The sequence below is a fragment of the Sciurus carolinensis genome, chromosome 12, assembly GCF_902686445.1.
Source record: "Sciurus carolinensis chromosome 12, mSciCar1.2, whole genome shotgun sequence".
NCBI classification, from domain to species: Eukaryota; Metazoa; Chordata; class Mammalia; order Rodentia; family Sciuridae; genus Sciurus; species Sciurus carolinensis.
Window position 1 is genome coordinate 50,622,530 of NC_062224.1, and position 23,888 is coordinate 50,646,417.

The 23,888-nt window shown below is 35.7% G+C and overlaps 1 long non-coding RNA gene across 2 annotated transcripts; it reads right to left on the reverse strand.

The window, feature by feature from the left end:
* Window positions 1–4,044: 4,044 nt before the first annotated feature.
* Window positions 4,045–22,122, reverse strand: LOC124961861 (uncharacterized). Of its 2 annotated transcripts, XR_007104346.1 has the most exons (4): window positions 22,061–22,113; window positions 18,271–18,387; window positions 11,480–11,653; window positions 4,045–8,630 (listed from the first exon to the last, which is right to left on the reverse strand). It is a non-coding gene; the product is annotated as an uncharacterized LOC124961861 (long non-coding RNA). The 2 variants fall into 2 exon arrangements; XR_007104347.1 differs by lacking the exon at window positions 18,271–18,387 and having other exon boundaries at window positions 22,061–22,122.
* Window positions 22,123–23,888: the final 1,766 nt, after the last annotated feature.

Below are 23,888 nucleotides of genomic sequence, written 5' to 3' on the forward strand. Positions count from 1 at the left end.
TTTACCATTCATCCTCTTTCTTTCAAGGGTCTTATCCCCCAAATATTACCTGAACTTTAGAATTCATCCTCTTCCTCCATGGTTCTTCCCTGACATTTTCACTTTTCCCCACTTTTTCCTATTTCTTTGCTTAATTCCCTTATCCCGTCACTTAACCACCTTTCTAAATTTGTCATAGAGGGTATTAGCCCTACTCTAAGGACTCTGTGTTGATGAGAGGTGTTAAGGAGCATAGTGGTCAAGTGAGAACTGAATCAGTTTGTGAAGAAAGACCTAAGTGTTCCATATTTGAAAAAGAGGGTGGGACACAGGTGGGGGAGAGACAATAAAGGCCATTATCAAAATGCCAGGTGGAAGAGGTAAGTCAAGAAGTATAGCCTGAAGGTTCATGGATCTAGTCAAGAGGAGACAGGTTAGAGTCAGGGACAGATAGAAATCATAAGTAATAAAATGCAGAGACCAGAACTCAGAGAAAGACAAATGTATTATTTGCAACTTCCTATTTATACCAGCATTCCACGTCTTTTTTCTGTACTCTTATTCAGAATATTATGAAATAAATATTTCATAAATATTTGGTGTCTAGGCTGTGCCCAAAATATCAGAGCAGGAGTCCATTTACATTGAGCCTGGGATTCATGTGCTAGGGGGTACCCACTAATTTAAAGATACAGGGTAAGGTAGGCTTCAGTAGGTTCCTCCTATCAGACAGGATAGGTTCACTTCCCCATATGGGTTTTCCTGATGGAAGCTGGAATTGGTCTCCAAGGAGTGTGAGAGTTCCCCATGAGCACCCTCCAGTCTGTGTCCGGCTTGTTGGATGAGAGTTGGAACTGGTTTTGGTGGTTGTGACTAATATCACCCTTGTTCATCATTTATTTGAGGCCACATGTGAGATTTCTGGGGTGTGTCCTTAGTGTGAAATAGCATGTACAGGGAAAAACAAATCCAGGAAACAACAAGGGATATGAGCTTATAGTTATGGAGGGTCTTAAACTCTCTTGCAAGGACAGGTGCAAAATAGGAGAGTCAGGAGACCTCCCATCAGAATCATTCCCCGTGTTATTTGGTAATCACTGACCATGGCCCTGTATCACAATGTCCCCTGTGGTGCTCAAGAGGGTCTTGGAGGTATTCCTGGGAAGCCTGAGCTCCTACACTGATGTGACCAATGACTGGGCTCACAGAGTTTCTGGATACTAACCAGAAGAAGAGGTAGTGGAAAAACCATAAATAGCACAAAAGGGAGTATTCAGGAAAGAGGAGTTCAGAGAACTTTTATACATAAATCCAGTAGTTACTTTTTGGATCCCCAATTATCTTTTCATTCTTGCCATCACTAAGGTACACAAAGATGACACTTTTGCCACCTCATCAGAAATAATTGTAGTTTTACCTAAGTAAATTCTGTAGCTGGATAAGAATGTCCAGATGATGGATACTAGTGACTTTTAGACTGTTCCAGAAGAGCTATCCAGGCAGAGCGCATTTCAGAGCAGGTTTGGTGGCAAAGTATAGGGTCTTTGAGACTTTTTCTGTACTCCCCCAAATGGAGGTACAGGATTCACTCAGGGGCAAGCACCATTCTTCCTCAGCAGCCATTTAGTGAAGTTGAGAGACAGCAAAGTAGCTCTGTCAGTAGCTCTTCCTTGGTCTTGTGACAACCACCCTACAATCCTCCAAGGTAAATAATGTCACCTGAGTCAGTGGAGACTGGCATGGTCAAGTAACTTGCCCAGTCACACAGTTATGAGCTGAGGACTCAGAATATAAATGCATGTCTCCCTTATTTCCATATTCATGATCTTACCAACTAAGTTAATCCTGCCTCAAGGTAGAAGAGTGGTAGGGGACAAAAAAGGTTGTGCCTATCAGACAATAGTTAGGGCTTGTTGATTTTAACATTAGTCCCCATCACAACCAACAGGGAAGGGGAAAGCAAGCAAAAATTATGGGCACCTGGTGATCTGGAAGAGGGAGATGGGGACCAACTAAGTTAGAAATCAGTATAAAGCCTAGGCATACATTTTCAGTAGGTAGATCTCTTGTGGGGGTGCCTGGAAAAAGATGTTTTTGTTGTTGCTTATTAAAACTTTTTCATCAAGGGTCAAACTTGCTTTTGGTTGTTCTATGATGACTCTCCAAATGGTTGTTTACACTTTCATTCCAGAACCTGGGAAATATCAGGGCACCAATAAATTTATCAAAATGATCACTGAAATCAGAGGTAGATAAATAGGAAGTTAAAATTGCAGAATGTTTCTATAACATATTAAGGAATTTGGAAAACAGAGAAAATAAAATCACACGTAATTCCAACTGTATCAAGCAATCACTATTACCATTTGGTACAATTTATTTACATATTTTACAGACTTGGCAATAATTGTGCACTTTTTTTTTTTTTTTTGCAGTGCCGGGGATTGAGCCCAGGGCCTTGTGCTTACAAGGCAAGCACTCTACCAACTGCACTATCTCCCCAGCCCTGTGCACTTCTTTTGTATCTGAAATTTTTACCTTAGTATTAAATTATATGCACTTTCCTATTTTAATTTAGAATCTTCATAGTGGTTTGTTGAGTTACACAGTATTTCACTAACTGTGCTATAGTCAGAATTTATGTTAAATTATTCCCTATGCTATTGGATATTTAAGTCATGAAAGTTTTTGCTACTACAAATTATTCTGCAGTGAACACCTTTATGCAAAAAATACTTTATTTGCATAAAGTGTTTTAGATTCTTTGCTCCTGTGGTCATTACCACCCCAGGCTAGGCCTTAAGCACCACGTGGATTAAGATGTTAGCCAATCTCCTTTACTTCTGATCTATCCTGCATAACACTAGGAGATAATCATCCTATGGTGCCACTTTTTCATCATGCCACTTTCTTAAGGTATCCTTGATGCTTATCTGCCCATCTTCCATGTGCTATAATTTCATGATTCTGTCATAATCCTTACAGACCAAATGTGAAGCCCTAAGGACTAACTATTAGGAAACAGAATAAATGGAACCAGAGACTAAATTTAAGATACACCAATCCAGACAAAAATATTGAGCCCCAAGTTGCATGTGATAGTATCCATCAGAGCAAGAAGAAACTTAGAACCAGTTCAAGTTAGATCCACATAGGAGGTTCTCAGTCAGTAAGCAGGGGAATAGTATCAGTACTCACTGAGTAGTGGGAACATGTATAATCAAGCAGGACCACAGTCAGAGCCCAAGAGCAGGTCATCTCTGTTGAAACAGAATTAGAAGTACAGTAAGCAGTATCAGACACTCTGGGGCACGGAGACAGCAAAAACTAGACAGGGTAAATAGGTCTAGTTTTGTGGCATGGTTCTGGAACAAGGTACCAAGGCAAAAGCCCAGTTGTATAAGACAGACCTTCATGGGGAACAGTGGGAAAGTCTGTTACCTGCATGTATAGGCAGACTTACAAAAAGATGGATTTGGGGGTTGGAGTTGTGGTTCAGTGGTAGAGTGCTTGCCTGGCATGTATGAGGCCCTGGGTTTGATAAATAAAAGATCCACTGACAACTAAAAAAATAGACATTTTAAAAAAGGCAGGGAATCACCAAAATGTCTGGTTCAGAGCAGCAGACTAGATCTGGAACTTGTGGACTTGTGGGCTTTTGGTTTTGTTTTTTGGTACCGGGGATTGAACGTAGGGACACTTTACCACTGAGCTACATCCCCAGTCTTTTTCATTTTTTACTTTGATACAGGGTCTTATTAAGTTACTGAGGTTGGCCTTGAACTTGGAATCTTTCTGCTTCAGCTTCCGTTTTGCTGGGATTACAGGTGTGCACCACTGCCTAGTTCTTAATCTACCAGCAATGGTCTTAGAAAATCTATTACTGCAAGAGATAGCCTGCTGATGGAGGAACCCACTATAAGCAGCTGACAGAGACTGCCTTCCAAAAGGATCTTCCCACCAAAAACAAAATGAGTAAAACCACATGTTTACCTATGTAGAATCAAATGCACATGTATGGTACAGTCCACCAACTTGGTGGAATAAAATTTCACTTTTAGCATTCTTTTATTTTGATTTGAAAGTATTATGATTATTAAGAGATATACAAAGACCCCACTTCACATAAATAACACAATAATGTAAAATTGTCTACTTCTCTATAAATTGAGGATTCACTGATTTTGGTTGAGGGTAGGGAGGAGGCAAGATGGTATTAGAGCTTGCAGTGGATAATTAGTCATGGTATCAGTCAAGTTTCTCCAGATAAAGAAAACTAATAGGATAAACATAGAAGAAGGGACATTGATTGAGATTTTAAGGAGAGTAATAGGGGCTGGCAAGTCTAAAATCTGCAAGGCAGGCCAACAGGCTCAGGGAAGAGTTGATGTTAAAAGCAAGTCTGAAGACAGTCTGGAAGCAGAATTCCCTTCTCTTCAGGGGCCTCAGTCTTCTTTTCTTAAGGTCTTCATCTGATTGAATGAGGCCCACTTACATTATGGAAGGTAATTTGCTTTACCCAAAGTCTTCTCATTTGAACATTAGTCACATTTTAAAAACACCTTCATAATATTTAAACTGGTGTTTAGTCAACAACTGGATACCACAGCCTAAAATTGGCATATAAAATTAGCCATCACAGTCATGAAACAAGTCAAGGTCCCTGAACCTCTGAGCATGGGAGAGAGAGAGTCAAATATATCTTTTCCCAGTTCCTCCCAGATTATGGGACCAAACCCAAATTTCTCATTCTTACATTTAAGGACTTATTTCTCACAGCTTCTGAATACAAACCTTCACTCACAGAGCCAGTCAGCTCTTTCTCTCCCACATACTAGCATTCATCTGCACACCATGGCCGCTCATGCTGTCATGAATCCCTTACCTCTCTGCCTACCAGACCTCCCACCTCATTCGAAAACAAGCTCACAACAAAGCTTCTCTACCAATATTTCTTTGATGTGTGGGTTCAGATCTAACTTCACTTATGACTAAATCTGAAAGAAAAGATATAATGAGATGTTAACAAAAGATATGAGATATGAAACCTGGAACTAGAATTTTTCCCTCTGCATGTAAGTTAATCTGAAAGAAGACCAGCTCTGCTAGAGAATACATTTGAGAGAGATATTCTCCAACTATTGAGTCACTTAAGAACATGGCAATGCCTCTTTATTTCTCCTCAAGGCCAAATACACTCAAATTATAGGTGGGTCCTGCTTCCTTTCAGATTTTCAGTGATGCCTTTGGTTGACTATAGCCAAACTAAGCAACAAATGACAATACAGAGTTGATCTCTACTACTGAGGTAAAATTTACATACCAAGAAGTGTAAACTTGCATAGTGAAACGTATTAAGTGTATAAATAAATGAATTTTGATGAATGTATACATATATATATATATAATTACCAACTGGTCAAGGTATAGACATTTCTATTACTGCAAAAAGTTCCCCATAAAATTGATTTTTAATTTATTCTATTAAAATTTTTATTTAATACTATATTTTAGAGCAGTTTGAGCTTTACAGAAAAATAAGCAGAAATTAGAGTTCCTCTTACCCTGTTTCCATTTTCCCTATTAACATCTTGCATTAGTGTAGTACACATTCTATAATAAAGCCAATATGAATACATTATTAACTAAATCTGTAGTTTACATTCAGGTAAACTACATTTTTTTGCATATTTTATGGGTTTTGACAAGTGTATAACTTCACGCACCCATATCATATATGGCAGTCTTACTGCCCTAAAATCCGCAGTGGTCCACCCATTCACCCATCTTTCCCTCGGCAACCATGGATCTTTTTGTCTTCGTACTTTTGCCTTTTCTAGAATGTCAGATAGTTGGAATTATACAGCGAACTTTTCAGATTGGCTTCTTTGACTTAGTGGTATGTAACTGAAGTTCTGTTTTGTGGGGTGTGAGGCTTAACAGCTCATTTCCTTCCATCGTTGAATAATATCCCATTTTATGGTTATATCACAGGTTTATTCATTCACCTGTTGAAGGACATCTTGGTTTTTTCCAAGTTTTGACAAACAGTTACAAATATTTGTGTACAGATTTTTATGTGGATATAAATTTTTAACTCATTGGAGTATGGTTGCTGGATCATATGTTAAGAATGTTTAGTGTGTAACAAACTGCCAAATTGTCTTTTAAAGTGGCCATGTTATTTTCTATTTTAACCAACAATAAATGAGAGTTTCTGTTGCTCTATGTCCTCACCAGATTTGGTGCTGCTAGTGTAGTAGATGTGTAGAATAATCTCATTGTTATCTAAATTTGTAATTCCTTAATTACATATAATGTTGAACATCTCTTCAAATGCTTGTCATCTGTGTTTTCTTTGGTGAGCTGTTCAGGTCTTTTTCCTATTTTTCATTCAGATTGTTTTCTTGTTTTAAGAGTTCTATATACATTTCGAATATCAGGTTTTGATTAGATAGGTATATGCAAAGGTTTTTTACTCTCAGTATATGCCTTGTCATTTCATTGTCTGAAGCTGTCTTTTACAAAACGAGGTTTTTTTTTTAACTTAAAAAAATTCGTTGTAGATGGGCACAATACCTTTATTTTTATGTGGTGCCAAGGATCGAACCCAGTACCCCATATGTGCTAGGCAAGCGCTCTACCACTAAGCTATGACCCCAGCCTTTTTTTTTTCAAACTTTTAATGAAGTTCAACTTACAAGTTTTTTCTTTCATGGATTTTGCTTTTGGCGTCGTGTCTGAAAAGTTCTTACAAACCCAGGATCACTTAGATTTTCTTCAATATTACTGTCTAGAAGTTTTATAGTTTTGTGTTTTATGTTTAGGTCCATGATTCATTTTGAGCTAACTTTTGTAAAAAGTGTGAAAAATGTCTAGAATGACTTTTTGGTTTTGCACGTAGATGTCCAGTTGTTCCAGTACCATCTGTTGAAAAAATTGTTCTTTCTCCATCAAATTGCTTTTACTCCTTTGCTGAAGCTGTGTGGATCTATTTCTGTGTTCTCTATTCTTTAGGAATGCATTGTGTCTATAGTTCAAAAGTCAGAAAAAAATGACAGCTTGACAATGATGAGCCTTCCTATTTATGTGCATAAAATGTCCTCTATTGATCTAATCTAATTGATCTTTCATTTCTTTCATCAGAATTTTGTAGTTTTCCTATTATAGAATTTATGCATGTTTTCTTAAATATATAGCTAAGTATTACACTTTCAGGCACAAATGTAAATGTTTTTTATGTATTTAAAATTCCACTTGTTCATTGCTAGTAAGAACACAGTTGACTTTGTATATTAACCTTATATCCTGCAACCTTACTATAATCACTTATTAGTTCCAGTTTTTGTTGTTGATTCTTTGGGATTTCTCTATCAACAATCATGTCATCTGCCAACAAAGCCAGTTTTACTTTTTGCCTCCCAATCTGTAGACCTTTAAGTTCATTTTCTTGTCTTGGCATTAACTAGAATTTCCAGGACAATGTTAAACAGGAGTGGTGAGTGCAGACATACTAGACTTGTTCCTGATCTTAGTGGGAAAGCCACTAGCTTCTCAACATTAAGTATGATGTTAGCTGTGGGTTTTGTAGATATTCTAGATTAAGTCTCTTCTGTTTCTAGTTTGTTGAGAGTTTTTATCATGGATGAGAGCTAGATTTTGTCAAACTGTTTTTCTGCATCTGTTGATATAATCATGACTTCTTCTTTAGCTTGTTCATGTGATAAATTACGTTGATTGATTTAAAAATTAAATTAGCTTGCACACCTGGAATAAATCCTTCACGTACATAGTGTACTTTTTATACATTCTTGGATTTGATATGCTAATCTTTTGTTGAGAACTGACTTTTAAGCAGCAGTAATGCACAGATTACTTTATAATAATCCACATGGGTTTGAGCAAAAATTTTTTACCTTCTCTGCAGAGTAATTAAATAGGAATGCTAATTAGGGATTCATATATAAGAATATAAAGTAGTAAGATTGCGTTTAAATAATGATATCTAGGTATTTTGTATTTGTCTCCTCTCTCTAGCTGCTGCTTTTCTTCTGTTATGATACCCTCTTTCCACTCTACCTCTCCAAATCTCACTACCTTTTAGGAAACCACAGAGGGATTTCTAGTTTTTCTTCTAGATTAAATAGAAGCATTTTTGTCTACTCATTCCTGAAACCAAACAAAAAATATTAAAGGACTGAAAATACATAACCACAAAAAAAAAAAAAACAAGAGAGAGCATGAAAGGAAAACAATAGATAAGGAGCACTGATTAAAATAAACCAAAAAATAAAAATTGGAAACTGGAAAACAGATGGTGGAATTGTAAGTTACTTAGCAAACAAGAGAAAGCTAAAAAACCACCAGCTTTACTGGAAAATACTTGTATAAATTTCCTTGGACAAAGACATTTTCCTGCATGGTCACACTAACACCATCAGAATCAAGAAATTACCATTAATATATTTAATCCTTCTACCCATTTAAATTTCATCAGTTGTCTCAAAACTGTCTTTAATAACAAAAGGAGCAGTTCATAATCACATGTTGCATTTGTTTGCCATATATTTTAAATTTCCTCCAATCTGGCATAGATTTTAGTTCCTTAATAGTTCTTTAATCTTTCCTTTATTTTCGTGACCTTGATAATTCTGAAAAAAAAAAAACCAGCAGTTATTTTGTAGAATAACATTAAATTTGGCTTTTAAAAATGTTTCCCCATGATTAAATTCAGGTTATCAATCTTTGACAGGATTGTCAGAGAGGTGGTAATATGTTCTTCTCATACATTCTACCAGGGATTCTGATTTCAATCTGTCCTATTATTGGTGATATTATCTTTGGTCATTTGAGTAAGACTGGTGTCTGTCAGGCTTCTTCACTCAAAAGCTACCATTTTTCCCTTTGTAACTATTTTATGATGACTACTGTTTTGCATAAACATTCATGTCAACTGTAAATAGGGACAGTTTTACTACTTATCTCTGTCTTTCATTTCTTTTTCTTACATTATTGAAGCAGACTTCAAATTGAATAAAATGATTTTAGTGGGAAGGTATTTGGTGTTTCCCTATTAAAAAGGATAACTGTAGGGTTTTCATAGATACTCTTTATTAAGGAAATTCCTTTGTATACCTAGTTTGCTGAAATTTTTATCATGAATGCATGTTAAATTTTCTCAGACACTGTTTCTGTCCTTTGATATGATCATATGGTTTTCAGTTAATATGCTTACAATGGTTGATTTTATAATTGCATTTCTAAGATATATCTCATATGTCATGATCCCCATTGTATTTGATATATTTGTTAATGATTTTGCATTTATTTCATAAAGGATATGCATTTCTTTTTTTCTTATGATCTCTTTGTCTAGTATTAGTATCAGGGTAATGCTAGTCTCATAAAATTTACTTCTGAATTTATGTATGATTGGTATTATTTCTTCCTTAAATATCTGGTAGAATTTACTAGTCAAACTATCCTGGAATTTTCTTTGTGGGAAGATTTTTAATAACAAACTTATTAAATGCAAGGTTGTTTCAATTTGTTTCATATTATTTCAACTTTGGTAAGTTTTATTTTTTGAGGAGCATTCCCATTTCATCCAAAATTATCAATATATTAACCTAAATAATGTTTTCTTATTATTTTGATGCCTGTTAGGATCTATAATTATATCTCCTTTTACTTCTGATGTTGGTAATTTATATTTTCTCTCTTTTTGGTCTTAAATGTTGCTTAAGTTTTATTTCACTAGTATTTTCAAACTACCACCTTTGGCTTTGTTATAGTTTTCTCTACTGATTGTTTGTCTTTGTTTCATTGATATTCAGTTTTTACTATTCTCTTCCTCCTCTTTGTTTTGAATTTATCTTTTCTAACTTCTTTAATTGAATTCTTAATTTATTTTAAGCTTTTCTTGCTAAGTATTTTAACATGTAAACTCCCCTCTAAGCTTTAGACATATATCACAAATTTTGTATTGTTATTTCCACTAACATCGTAGTATTCCTAATTTCCTTTATTTCTTTTTGTCTCATGTTATTTAAATGTGCGTTGCTTAATTTCCAAATATTTGGGACTTTTCTTAAATATCTAATTGATTTTTTCTTTTTAAATATTTATTTTTATTAGTGAATTACAGTTATACATAATATTGAGGTTCATTTGGACATAATTGTACAAGTGTAACTGATTTCTAATTTAATTCCATTGAAGTCAGAAAATATACTGAGACATTTTGAGGTCTCAACATTTGGTCTATCTAGGTGAACATTCTATTTGCACTTGAGAAAAATGAATTTTCCACTTGTTGGGCGTAGAGATCGCAAAGTGTCCTTTAGGTCAATGTGGCTAATGATGTCATTTAGATCTTCTATATCCTTTTGGACTTTTTGTCTCCTCCAGTTCTAACAATTACTGAGAGGTAACAATTATTGTGCATTTGTTTATTTAGTATTGCTTTATTCCTGACAGTACTCCTGTATTTTGAAGTTCTGTTATTTAGCAGTGTTATAGTTGGTCTACATAATGCATTTGTACTTTTATCATTATTGTCTCCAACTTTGCTAATGCTCCTTATCTTGAATTGTTTTGTTTGATATAAATATGGTTTCTCCAGATTTTTTATACCTTTTTAAAATAATTTTTTTAGTTGTAGATGGATACAATATCTTCATTTTTATGTGGTGCTGAGGATGGAACCCAGTGCTTCACGCAAGCTAGGCAAGCGCTCTACCACTGATCTATACCTGCAGCCCAGATTTTTTATACTTAATATTTTCATGCTTTATATTTTTGCATTTTTGACTTTCAACTTATAGGTATATTTGTACTTAAGGTGTGAAAGTGTGACTCTTGCAGACAGCAGAGTTGAGTCATGCTTTTCATCCAGTCTGACAACTTCTGCCTTGGAATTATTAGCCCACATACATTTAATATATTTATAGGGTTGTATTTAGGTCAGCATTTTGCTATTTGTTTTCGATTTGTCCAATTCATTTGTTGTTCCTCTCTTTCTCCTTTCTTGCCTTCTTTTGGGTTATTTAAATATTTTGTAGTATTTCATTTTTATTTCTCTGTTGAATTTTTACATTTTTGAAAATTTTTTTATTAGTTTCTCTAAGGATTTTAAAATTTATCCTTGAATGTTTATCCTTATCTTCTTAGAGTTTATATTGTACTACTTCACATAAAATATAGGAACCTTATAATACTTTCATTTATTACTCTCCCAAACTGTAAATTTGTCATATTTATTGCATCTATTTATGTTATAACCCCCACAATACAGTGTTATAATTTCTATTATACAATTCTATGATTTTTAAAGAAATTAAGAAAACAAAAGAGAAAGTGTATAACCTCGTACATCTATCCAAATGTTTACCACTGCCTTCTGTTGAATTCAAGTTACCACCTAGTATTATTCCCCTCCAATTTGAAGAATTCCCTTGAACATTTCACTGTTGGTGACACACTCTTAGATTTTGTTCACCTGGGAATATCTTTGCTTTCCCGTTTAACAGAGAATTTTCCTTCACATAAAATTCTGTGTTGATGGCTTTGTTCCCAAAGCTAAAGATGTCATAAAATTGTTGTCATGATTTAGGTTTTCTAGGAGTCAGACTCAGATGGAGTTTATCCATCAGGGCATTCAAGGCATCAAAACCTGTGGAAAGGAGTAGGAATCAAGAGTAGTCAGGAGGACTTGGGTTGTAGCTCAGTGGTAGAGTAACTGCCTAGCACACACAAGGTCCTGGGTTCAACCTCCAATAGTGCCAAAAACCAAAACAGTGTTCAGAAACTGTAACGTTTGCCTTATAACAGCCTCAGCTGACTCCCTGAAGGAAATCTAGAGCATGAATGGTCTTTCAGTTTTATCCTATAATAGACCAGGATAGTCAGAACATTACCACAATTGACTATAGGTATCCCAGGAAAGGGCACGACCTTGAATGAGACAGCTTTCTACAGCTGAAGCAATCCCCCTGAGGAGGCTGACAGCCCAAAGTTATCTGTTAACAGAACTCCTCACAGGTTAGGCAGTTTTTCACTGAAGGGTATTGGAGTGTGTATCGCAGTGTTCTTGTCTCATTTTTCTGATGAGAAGTCATCATTTGTATTTTTGTTTATTTTTGTGCAGTGCCCCTTGCTCCTTTCTCTTTATCACTGGACTCCAGCAGTGCTCTTGAATCGAGTCCCACTAAGTATATCTATAAATTTTTCATGTTAGACTATATTTTTCATCTACAATTTTTGTTTGGATCTTTTCATTTCTTCCAGTTTACTGCTAAATACGTCCATCTGCTCATTATTAGTATATTTTCCTGTAAATTTTGGAACATACTCATTAAGGCTACTTGAGAGTCCTTATTGCTAAGCATCATCTAAGGTTTGGTATCCATCAACTGGTTTTATTCTCAAACATGCAGATCACACTTTACCATTTCTTTACATACTTGGTCATTTAAGCATGACCAAATCTTTAAAAATGTATTGTATACTAAATATTATGAATGAAACATTGTAGACACTCTGTATTCCTTTATATTGCTCAGAAGATAACTGGTTTCTGTTGGACACAAACTCCTAAGCTCATCTCCTCTGTTTTGGACTATAGCTGAAATCTCTGCTCAACATTCAGTTTCTAGTTGCTCTTTGTTCACTGAACTCTATGCCTTCCCCAATGATGCATGTATCAGTGATGAGACAAAAACTTGAGCAATTTATATGCATAATTTAGGGCTCACCACCTCTATGATGTCCTCACCCTAGCTTTCCAGATACTCTTTAGTTCTCAACTCTGCACTACGATACCACAATCCTGGATTGTGACACCCCAAACCAATAAGACTGCAACCTTCTTTATCCTGTGCTATTTGGTAGATTAGTGAACATCTTTGGGGAAAAATTGCAAACTCAAAAATCACATTGGGGTAGTTCCAGTCTTTTAAGAGTATACTCTTCAGATTTTGCCTGCTTTTAGTTTCTGTCTGGTGTCTTCAAATAATCGATTTTAATATTGTCATTCAGATGTTGTTTTTATTTATGGGATGATTAGTCCAAACTATACCACTTTTCCAAAAGCCAAATTTCCCAGTATTACTATTTTGCTCCATATTAGAAGTACATCCTCTATCCTTTTCCATTTTTATTAGAATAGCAAAAGCATCCTTTTCCCATATATCTCTGGGGCAAGTCCTGATTAGACCAAGCCAGTAGTTATAATCTGTTGTTTTTGCATTTTTCCATCAGGGATATGTTTAGGAAGGGCCATTTATCAGTCAGAAAACCAGAAGTTCCTGTACATAGTCTACAAATAAAGTGCTTAAATATAGGGAATTGATGAACTACCCCTGGCAAAAGACCTAAGGAACACTGTTCAGAGAAGCCACCACTGACCTCAACCAGAAGCATGCAAGCACATGGCTCTTAAAACTCACCTTAAAGATTCCAGGAGTATTATATCCACTCACAATTCTGACTTCAGCTGTCACATGAGAATAATGAGACAAAAAGACACACAAGAATGGTCCCTCTTCTACTACTCATTTTTGGCTTGTTTTCATGTGACTCTTGGAATCACAGCATCAATCTTGAGATCATGAGAGGAGTCAGAAAATACAGACTCTGAAGTCTGCCCAACCTGGACTTCTTGTAATGTGAGACTATTAAGTCATTTTCATTTTTTTTCTGGTTTTTGGAAAATACACGGCACATTACTTAGATCAGGGAGGTAAATCCCAGGAGAAATGCTTTAAAGAAGTTAAAATGGTAGCTTTTAGGGAGCAGGACTGAGGGTAATGAGGTACGGTACAGGATACATTTTTATTTTATTCCATGCCTTGTGCTATTTTATATTGTAAAGAAGATGTATATGTATATACACATACATATACATATTACTTGAATAAAAAGTTAAATTAAAAGACAGGCTAAAAACTCATTTCCACCTCATGCTTTCTTGATTTCACTCTAACCTACAATGCAAAAGGAAATGGTAGTAAACACAACACTTCTTCCTTTCTTCAGTTTCCTGCAATCATCGATTCTAGCTGCTTGTTGAAGGAAGAACTTTCTAGGTAAACTTCATTTACATCTTAATCTACCATTTACCTGCCACCAAAATAATCATTGTGAAGGGCAAATATGATTACGTCCTTATTTTGCTTTTAAAATCCCTAATTGGACTCACATTGTCTCTACAGGATTAAATCCAAATTTCATAACATGGCATCATAAAACCCTTCCTGATCTGACCCCAGATACTCTCCCATGTATTTATTCTAACTATTCTGAAAAATCTTGCTTTACTCTAGGCACTTTAAGTCTTTTAGATGACAATTCCTCTGTACATGCTGTTTCTTTGATTTGTAATAACCTTCCTAAATAGTCTCTTTTCAGCTACCTCTTCTGTGAACTTTCTTTCTTCCAAGTCCCATAAGTACAAATTATATTGCAGGTCAAAAATCACTGGAAATTTTTCAATCCAGAAGATCTCTGAAAACTATTTTTGACAATTCATTTACTGGCAAAACCTGAAATGAGCTATTTATATGTATACTTATAATTTCAATTGACTCTACAGTATATGAATATTCATTAATTCTGTTGCAGAAATATTAACAGGTTCCATTACAAAGTGAAAGTAGTGTAAAACATGGAGCACATGCACCTGTGGCCACAATCCAACAGCTAACTACTGTGATAGTTTTCATCCCACATGTTCTTCCAGAACATTCACTTCTCATCAAGAGGTGAGGTCTCTTTCCTCTTCTCTTGAAAGTGGGAATGATTTTATGACTGCCTTGATGAATAAAAAGCAGCATAAGTGACAGTGCTTAACTTCAAAGGTGTGGCTATAAAAGGTCATATGCCTTCTACCTGTTTCCTTTTTCTCTCACATTGCTTGCCCTTGGAAACCAATCACTGCATTGTGAGGAAACTCAGGCCACCTCATGAGGCTATGTGAAGGTGTTCTAGTTCACAACTACCAGCCACCATCAACCACTAGACATGCCAGAGTAAGTGACCCTTCAGTAGATTCCTGCCCTTGGCATGCAAGCACCCCACCTGTTAGCCAAGTGGATCAGAGAGAGGCTAATGCCCAAAACACAAATTTATGAGAAAAAGTGAATGTTTTTGTTGTTCTAAGCCACTAAGATTTGGGGTAATTGTGATGTAGCAATAGTAACTAGAATACCAATGAATTACCTTGCTATGGTGTAAAAAATTCAAGTTTTAAAACCCATCAAATGTTTCATATAAGGCTTATGTACTAAAATTGTGCATTTGAATATCTATTTTTCAATGAAATTAGAAATTCTTTGAGGACAAGAACTAAGTCATTTTATGTTGATACCCTTGAATGTCTAAGATTTGGTTAAGTCTTAAAGGCATGTCTATTGAATTAAATGTTGAATGTATGGAAAAATAAACAAATGAATAAATATAGTTCCAAACAAGTAGCTGTTTTTGAAATAAATTTTTGGGCAGATTATACGTTTATTCCACTCAATATATTACCCAGAAATAATTTTAGTATGTCTTGTTATCATTATTCTCAGCTTATGAGCTATGAAAAATCATTAATTTTCCTATGTTCTTCTTATCAAAAAATCTCTCTTATGATTACATACTTTATTCATTAAACTTTGTTCCAAATTATTCTTGGCTGTTACCAAAGTCAAAAACATCTTTAAGGATGAAAATTTTTCCATTAGTAGGAAAAAAAATAATCGGACAAACTCTAAAGGTTAATTCCAAAACAGGAGATTCCAAAGTTTTTGGACAATGCAATTTCAAATGCAATATAATGCAATGATATGTACTTTTGAAGACTTCAGTATCCCTGGTGACACGTTTAAAGAAGAAGAAAAAACTTTACTGATTTTAAGTCTAAGTTCCACTTCATGTGATGAAAAACATGTTTATCTCATGGTCATATAGTATGTCACACATTTTTAACTATATGAACAGTATAGTTATGAAAAGGAAGAAAGGAGGGAAAGAAAAATCCATAATGTTATAAAGGCATGAATATTAATGTCAATTTATTTTTTAATGTTTCTATTGGGAATATCTATTTCAACTCTTCTCCAGGAATGCTAAATGATGGAATAAATGTGGCACTAGTTTTACTCACTGCCCAACATTTGTTTGATCAGAATTTAATGGGTTCTTACTGCCCTGCTTTCCTCCTGCCTCACTTTATGTCAACTACATAAAGCTGGGTTGTAGGAGTATCTTAGCATAATTCACATTGAGAGGAAACATCAATGTGACAGCAAAAAAGTCACTGAAATAAATATAAATATTAACCATAGTCCCTCAACAAATGCCAGAAAGGGGACAAGTCTTAAAACTGATAGCAAAACTCCTTGAAAGGCTTATTTTCTTCTCACACACTATACAGCCCAATAGGAACACTACCTCCAGATCCCATCCTTCGTTTTCCTATTGCTCCATAATCCCTTTTTCTAGCAGCCTCTCCACGCACCCCACATGTTCTCCTTTCTACCCTATTTCTCTCATCTTCTGAATCTGTTCTTTTCTCAAGGGAAACTAACTTGTTGCCTTTATTGATCAATCAGGCTGGACTGGGCTTCTTTTGATTCCTTCCCTCTTCCATTAGCCTTGTATGAAATCCTGAGCCCAGGAACACAGTGCAGGGGATAACAGAATTCTTCTCAATGAATGGGGAGAAGCTGTGAATCCACATACACTGTCATACCAACATCTTACAGGTGGAATTACATTTTATGCAATAACAGCAGATTGATGGGTAACCACATCTGTATATCTATATGGTTGGAATATCAGAAAGCACACCCTGGGTCTGGCTATAGACTTCAGATGAGCAGTTCAGGGACCACGTATGCACTGGTACATATAGCTGCAATCCTGTTGAGGTCTGAATAAACTGGTACTGATTGAAATGTATGGGTTACTAGTCTCATGAGGAGCTATCTCATCCCAGAAGCTATCTCATTTTTGGGATTCTCTTCTTTTATCTGATATCTCAGTACCTCTTTTTTAGGCCTAGAAGGGAGTTTATAGCTTTGGAAATTGCCAAGGGCCTCACAGTGAGAGTCAAGTATCCTCTCTTATATTCCTCTACCCCTACCCTACCTCTGTACTCTTGAGTCCTGGTTGAAGTTTGGAGTTAAAGGGTAGGGGAATTGCAGGGGCAGAAATTTCTAACCTATGATATGGTTCCCATATAAAATACAGGATGTTAATTTAAATTTAAATTTCACATTTAAAAAAACCATACTTCTTAGTGTAAGTATGTCCCAAATATTGCATGGAACACACTTATCACTTATGTTAAAAAAAAAAAAAGAAAAAAAGAAAAAGGGTAAGCTTCATTGTGTATGTGAAATTCAAATTTAACAGGGTGTTCCTTTTGGATTCCCATCCTCCAGATCTACTAACTCTAATTTATGACAAGTGGTAAGAAGAACAGCAACCAAAAGTGAATGCCTTGCCTTAAATGAGAATTCTTAGGAATGTATCATCACTTGAGTTGCCCACCTCAAATTAAAAAAAAAAGTACCTACCTAAAACATCAGGCTATCAAAAAGAACAACAATAACAAAGCAAACAAACAAACCAAAAAAATACAGTCTCTGAAAACAGTAGCTGAAAATGTTTTATAGGTGTGCTATAGACAGAGAACAAGTCAGCTTGTCCTTAAAAGAGAAGAGTACATGAGATTGTAGCCATGTGAAAATTTACTTGTCAGCAGAACTTGTATAGATGAGCTCACTTTCAAAGCAAAGTACTTGTAAGAATGTTTAAAAATCTGAAGATCTGCTTTGCCAAATTGAGAAAACATGTAGATCAAAGATACTATCATAAAATGTAATTGCATTAAGTAAGAAAACTTGAAGAGGGAGGGGGTGGAAATCACAGAAGTACTGAAAAGTTCATGATTGTTTTTTTCCTGAAAAAACATTAATACAGATTGAGTAGAAAAGTGAACATCTGAAGTGATAAATATAGTCTAATTTGACTAATTCTCACTTTCTTATCTTCAATCTTGATCATTCTCATAAAGAAAGAAAACAGGAACCTTATCCAAATTCTTAGCAGAGATTGAAGCTATGGCAGTATAACTGCATATGACTAAATCATTATTTTATATGCCAATATGGAATATATTTACATTTCATTTGTTAAGTAATTATAAACACTAGAAATTAAACAATTATGGGAGGTGTATAAATGCATCATACAGATAATTAATTACAAATAACCAAACTATGGAACCAGAAAAATCACCTGTTTCATGACATATATCCAACTTCTTCTGCCTTCCTGTTTTTAAAAACTAACTTACTCCATAAAACATAGATCTTCTCAAAATGTTTCTGAGTACAGTTTCAAACATAAGCCACTCTGTGGAGGAAAAAGAGACTGATCACCTATCACTGCAGTGAGGAAGGGATAAGGCCTGCACCAGTCAATTGTGCAGTAGTTCAGCACAGACAGCAGTAGCCATGGTGGGTGCTGAATGACTAAGTGCTTTCTGTGCCTACAAGAATATTTTCTAGAACTTTGTCTAATCTATTTCTGGCGACATACGCTAAATGTTTTAAAGGCTTCTCTGAGGTGCTTATTCCACTGACAGTATTTCTGAAACTCTGATTTCAATTTGTCTCATTTAATTTTGCCCTGCCCATTTCTCCTATAACAATTACCTGTTGCCTAAATAGTCTGGGGACACTTGGAGGAGTTTGGGTCAATGATAAGGTGTCACCTCAGTGAAGCAGGGCTTCCCTGAGGACAGAGCAGGACCAGAGAGAGGCACTCCTTTTGTGTGGGACAAAAGGAGCAGGACAAAACTTCACAGCTATGGTTCATGCAGGAGCAGGATTGTCCCACTTACTGCTCCTCTGCAGAACTCCAGAAGTTATTTCACATCTTCTATTCTCTGTTTTAAAGGAAAACTATTCAACTGAAATATGACCTCAGTCAAGTCCATCGAGTATGACAGAAGGAAATAAACCTGTACTCACTAATCTCCTCCTCCTGCCCATTCCTTCTGTACACCCTCTGATCCCTGATCTATCTGAATTCCATTCCCATTTTGCTTCTAGTGTTTCAGTAGTGATGTGGCCCATTGCTACTAGAAAGACAACATTTTTCTCATTTTATTTTATTTGTGGTGCCAGGGACTGAACACAGAGCCTGGTACATGCTAGGCAAGTGCTTCACCACTGAGCTGCACTGCCAGCCTCTTTCTCATTTTAATGGCTGCTAAATGGTACACTCATTGAAGGTAGGAGTCATCCTTCCTTCCCTATATGTATTTCTTACAGGACCTGAAATCAGACCAATTGCTTTGCACACAGGTAGGGGCTTAATACAATTTTCAAACTGCTTACATTTAAAAAACATTAATTAGTATTTTAATCTCAAAAATAAAACAACACTGAACCACCTAAAGATCATCTTGCTTTGACAATCCTTACACAGACTCTTTTAGAATAAGACTGATGAGCAAAGTCAGGAAAGAGTACAATGAACTTAGCCCCCTGGTTATCAGTTTGGCACCCTTCACCAGCATTAAATTAGCCATAACAAAATGAATGAGAGTCCTGTCAGTATGTCACAGACACATCAGGGGAAAGAACAAAATGAGATCATATTGACAAAATATGCCTCTCTTTTCTATAGAATTGCTCATTTGATCTTTATCCCAAACCTCCTTTGACATGATTAACCAAAGACTGAAAACTGATGATATGAGACACATGAAAGGTTATCTGATTATTTGGTCCAATTTTTAGGTGACATGTATAATTGTGCATTCCCTACAGAAATATTTTCTAGAACTTTGTCTAATCCATTTCTAGTAGACATACTCTTAAGTGTTTTAAAGTCTTATTTCTGAGGAGATTATTCCAGTCAGGCACATCTTAAATACCTGACAGTTTTTCTGAAACTTCAATTCCAATTTGTCTCATTTAAATTTTGCCCCATTACTCCTAGTTAGACCCTTTTCCCGTCACCATCCTGTAGATGGTTTTCATATTCCTTTTTAGGCATAATTTAACCATGCTTCACACATTAACTGGAGTAGACAGTATATGGTATAAATTACAGAAAACAGCGATGTGTGAAGACATTCTGTGGTGAATAAATTAAAGCATTAATTTCAGACACATCAAACTAACACTTTTTAAATTTGTGGTTCCTATAATTTTCAGACCTGTTTCTAAAGTCTTTGGAATGGGGGAATTAAATAGAAGAGATTAGTCTCAAACTTCTACCTTTATTTCATAGGCTGGAGATCAGCCATTCCCATGAATATTTAAAAGTGGAAGAATTTTTTAAAGTGAATTTAACATGGAGGCCCTTACACAGATTTAAGGAGATGCTGGTATTCAGACAGACAGGTGAAAAAGATTGAGTTTAGCAACTCATCAGATATAATCACCACTAGTCTGGCAGTTAAGAGAGAATAAAGATGCCAACTGGGAGAGGGCTTTATCGCCCATTGTATATGTGCAAATAGCTACACTGAATCTGAATTGACTGAAGAACCTTGGAGAGTACCTAACATGAAGGGAGGATTTTTTTTTTTTAAAGGAGAATCTCACTCAAATTTAACCATAATATGTGCAAAGGGAACACTTCCCCAGTACAGGCTCTCCTGGAACCCTGGGATTTCTAATTTCCATAACTGACACAGAATTGCAGAATAATCATGGAACTAGCACCAAATACACACACACACACACACACACACACACACACACACAGAGGCACCTTTTTAAAAGGTAAAACTTGAGAACCAAATCTCTGTTCCCAATTTCATTTTTCTCCATAGTATATATCAATGATCCTATACTTTTACTTATTTATTGCCATCTCCCCTTCAGTCCTCTACCTAGAGTTTAAGCTCCTCAAGAATAAAATCCTTTTTTTATTTTGTCTTACTTCTGTGTCCCCAGGGCCTAGAACATTGCCTGACCCATAGTAGGTATTCAATAATTAACACTGGCTAAAGGAATGAATTCATTGATTTGGTACTGATTTCTCTATTTAAAGAATCAAACAGAAAGATATCATGCATACTTCTTCACTAACAAAAAAAGCTAGATAAAAACTTTGTAATACATTACTATGGGAATAAGTTCTTTAAACTCCTATAGGTAGGGTTTGAGACAGTACTGATCCTTAAAATATAAACTAGGAAGCTTCTCAAGTCTGACAATGTTATTATAAAGGTACTAAAGATGAGGCTCCATGAGGGTAGAGGTAGTGACTCATCTTTCTATTAGCTCCTACTATTGGCTTGGGATGAAGTAATAAATAAGAGCCAACTGGAAGAGCTAACCTCTAGGCCAAGCAGTTTTACACATTAATTCATTTATTCTTTATGATAATTCCATGTGGGAAATACAATTAGTACCTCTAGTCTCCAGATGATGAAAATAAGGCATAGAGATTGTATAATTGCCAGTTACCTGTACAATCTCTTAGTCCACCTACCCAGTTTTGCCCTTCTCTTTGTGATTCAGGAGACACAGGATTATTTGTCTTAGGCAACAGAAGGCACTGAAGGGATGCTGCAGGGCCATTATCTCAGGAAGACCCTTCCTGAATAGGTGGTTGTTCTCCATTGTTACCACCAGCAGGGAGCCCCAGGGGTCAGCTTGGCAGAGTTCCAACTGCATGTGCAGGCCACCTTGCAGAAGGTAGATGCTTCTGAAGACTGGCTTGGGGTCCTTACCTTCTAAAAGTCTTTTGTCACTAGTAGGCTGTGTTCTTGTGGTAGACATATATTTTTTTTTCTGTAAAAGTATATTTTTTATTTGTTCTTTTTAGGTATACAAGACAGTAGAGTGTATTTTGACATATTATACATACATAGAGTATAACTTACTCTAATTAGGATCCCATTATTGCAGTTGTACATGATGTGGAGTTTCAATGGTTGTGTATTCATATATGAACATAGAAAGCCCTATTCATTCTACTGTCTTTTCTATTCCCGTCCCCTGCCCCTTCCCTTCATTCCCCCTTTTGTTTAATCCAATGAATGTCTATTCTCTCTCCTTACCTTATTGTGTGTTAGTATCCATATAGCAGAGAGAACATTCAGCATTTGGTTTAGGGAGATTGGTTTATTTCATTTAGCATGATAGTTTCCAGTTTCATCCATTTACCAGCAAATGCCATAATTTCATTCTTCTTTATGGCTAAGTGATATTCCATTGTGTATATAAACCACATTTTCTTTATCATTGCTGGTGGGACTGCAAATGGGTGCAACCGCTCTGGAAAGCAGGATGGAGATTCTTCAGAAAACTTGCAATGGAAACCACCATTTGACCCAGTTATCCCACTACATGGTATATACCCAAAGGACTTAAAATAAGCAAATTATAGTGATACAGTCACATCAATGTTTACAGCAGATTTGGAACCAACCTAAGTGCCCTTCAACAAATGAATGGATAGCCACATGTTCTTCCAAGAGAACTGAATCTCAACCTTGGAGTAAGAGCAGGGCTTTACTTCTACTCCTTGGTTCCTTTATAGTCTACTTTCCCTCAGCCAAAAGCAGTGGCTGTTTTTTGACCTACTACTTCTATAGAAACCTCTTTTACCCCTTTTAATAGTTAACAATTTATATCATTGGTGAGCTAACAATTTACATTAAATTTTCCCTGAACAAAATACTAATAGTATAGTGTGTTACACAGACCCTGCATTGCCCAAAACTAAACACCAGGAAGCAATAAAGCTGGGTGTCTAATTCAGGAAGTCTGATAGTAGAGTATACAAACTACTATGCCACACTGTTTCAAAGGAGTTAGAGGAGTTCCCCACAGTTTGAACTCCGTAATGCTACAGGAAATATTTACTTATTTAGAACCTTCATTTGATGGCAAAAATGAGAATTGCAATCCAAGGGCAAAGTATGCCATTTTATCTTCTCAATTTTGGCATGCAGGATTTCATCTCAAACAATTTTGAAGAGTTGATAAGCCTATATAGTTTCTATAAGGAAACTGAAGTCCCCAGATTAAATATCTGAATGAGTAATTGTACTCAAGTCCCCTAAATCCTAGCCAGAACTTTGCCTGTAATATCACTGTCGGGTCTTGAGGTTTAGTTGCTCCAGGGTCGATTTGATTATAAGGATAAAAAAATGGACCCCTACAAGGTCTTCCCATGCTAATCCTTAGAACCAGTGAACACTGCCTTATTTGGGAAGAAAAAAAAAAGGAATTTAGCAGGTATGATTAAATTATGATCTCAGCATAGGGAGATTATTCTAAATTCTATCATAAGAGTTCTTTTTTGTTTTAAATATTTTTTTAGTCATTGATGAACCTTTATTTTTATTTGTTTATATGCAGTGCTATGAATTGAACCCAATGTCTCACACATGCTAAGCAAGTCCTCTACCACTGAGTCACAACCCCAGCCCAAGAGTTCTTAAGAGAGGCAAAGAGAAACTTATCTGAAGAAGGTGTGAAGACAGAGGCAGATATCAGAGTGACTGAGCCTTGACACAAGGAAGCCAGCAGCTTCCAATTTCCTTTGGAGCCTCTGGATGGAGCCCAACCTTGTTGAAACCCTGATTTCAGACTTCCAGACTTTAGAGCTGTGAAAGAACAAATTTTATTACTTTAAGTCATCAAGTTTGTGGTAATTTGTTACAACAGCCTGAGGAAACCAATATACTGACAAATTCAAGTTTTTTTTAAGTTCATATGAATACAAGATACTATCTATGACAAAAGGATTTATAAATAGCTTCATTAAAATTCAGATCATTAAAAATAAAAACACAAGCTAGAGATTCTGAGAAGATATTAACAATATAAATATCCTATAAAATAGTTATATGTAGAATATAGGAAGAACTCCATTCAATT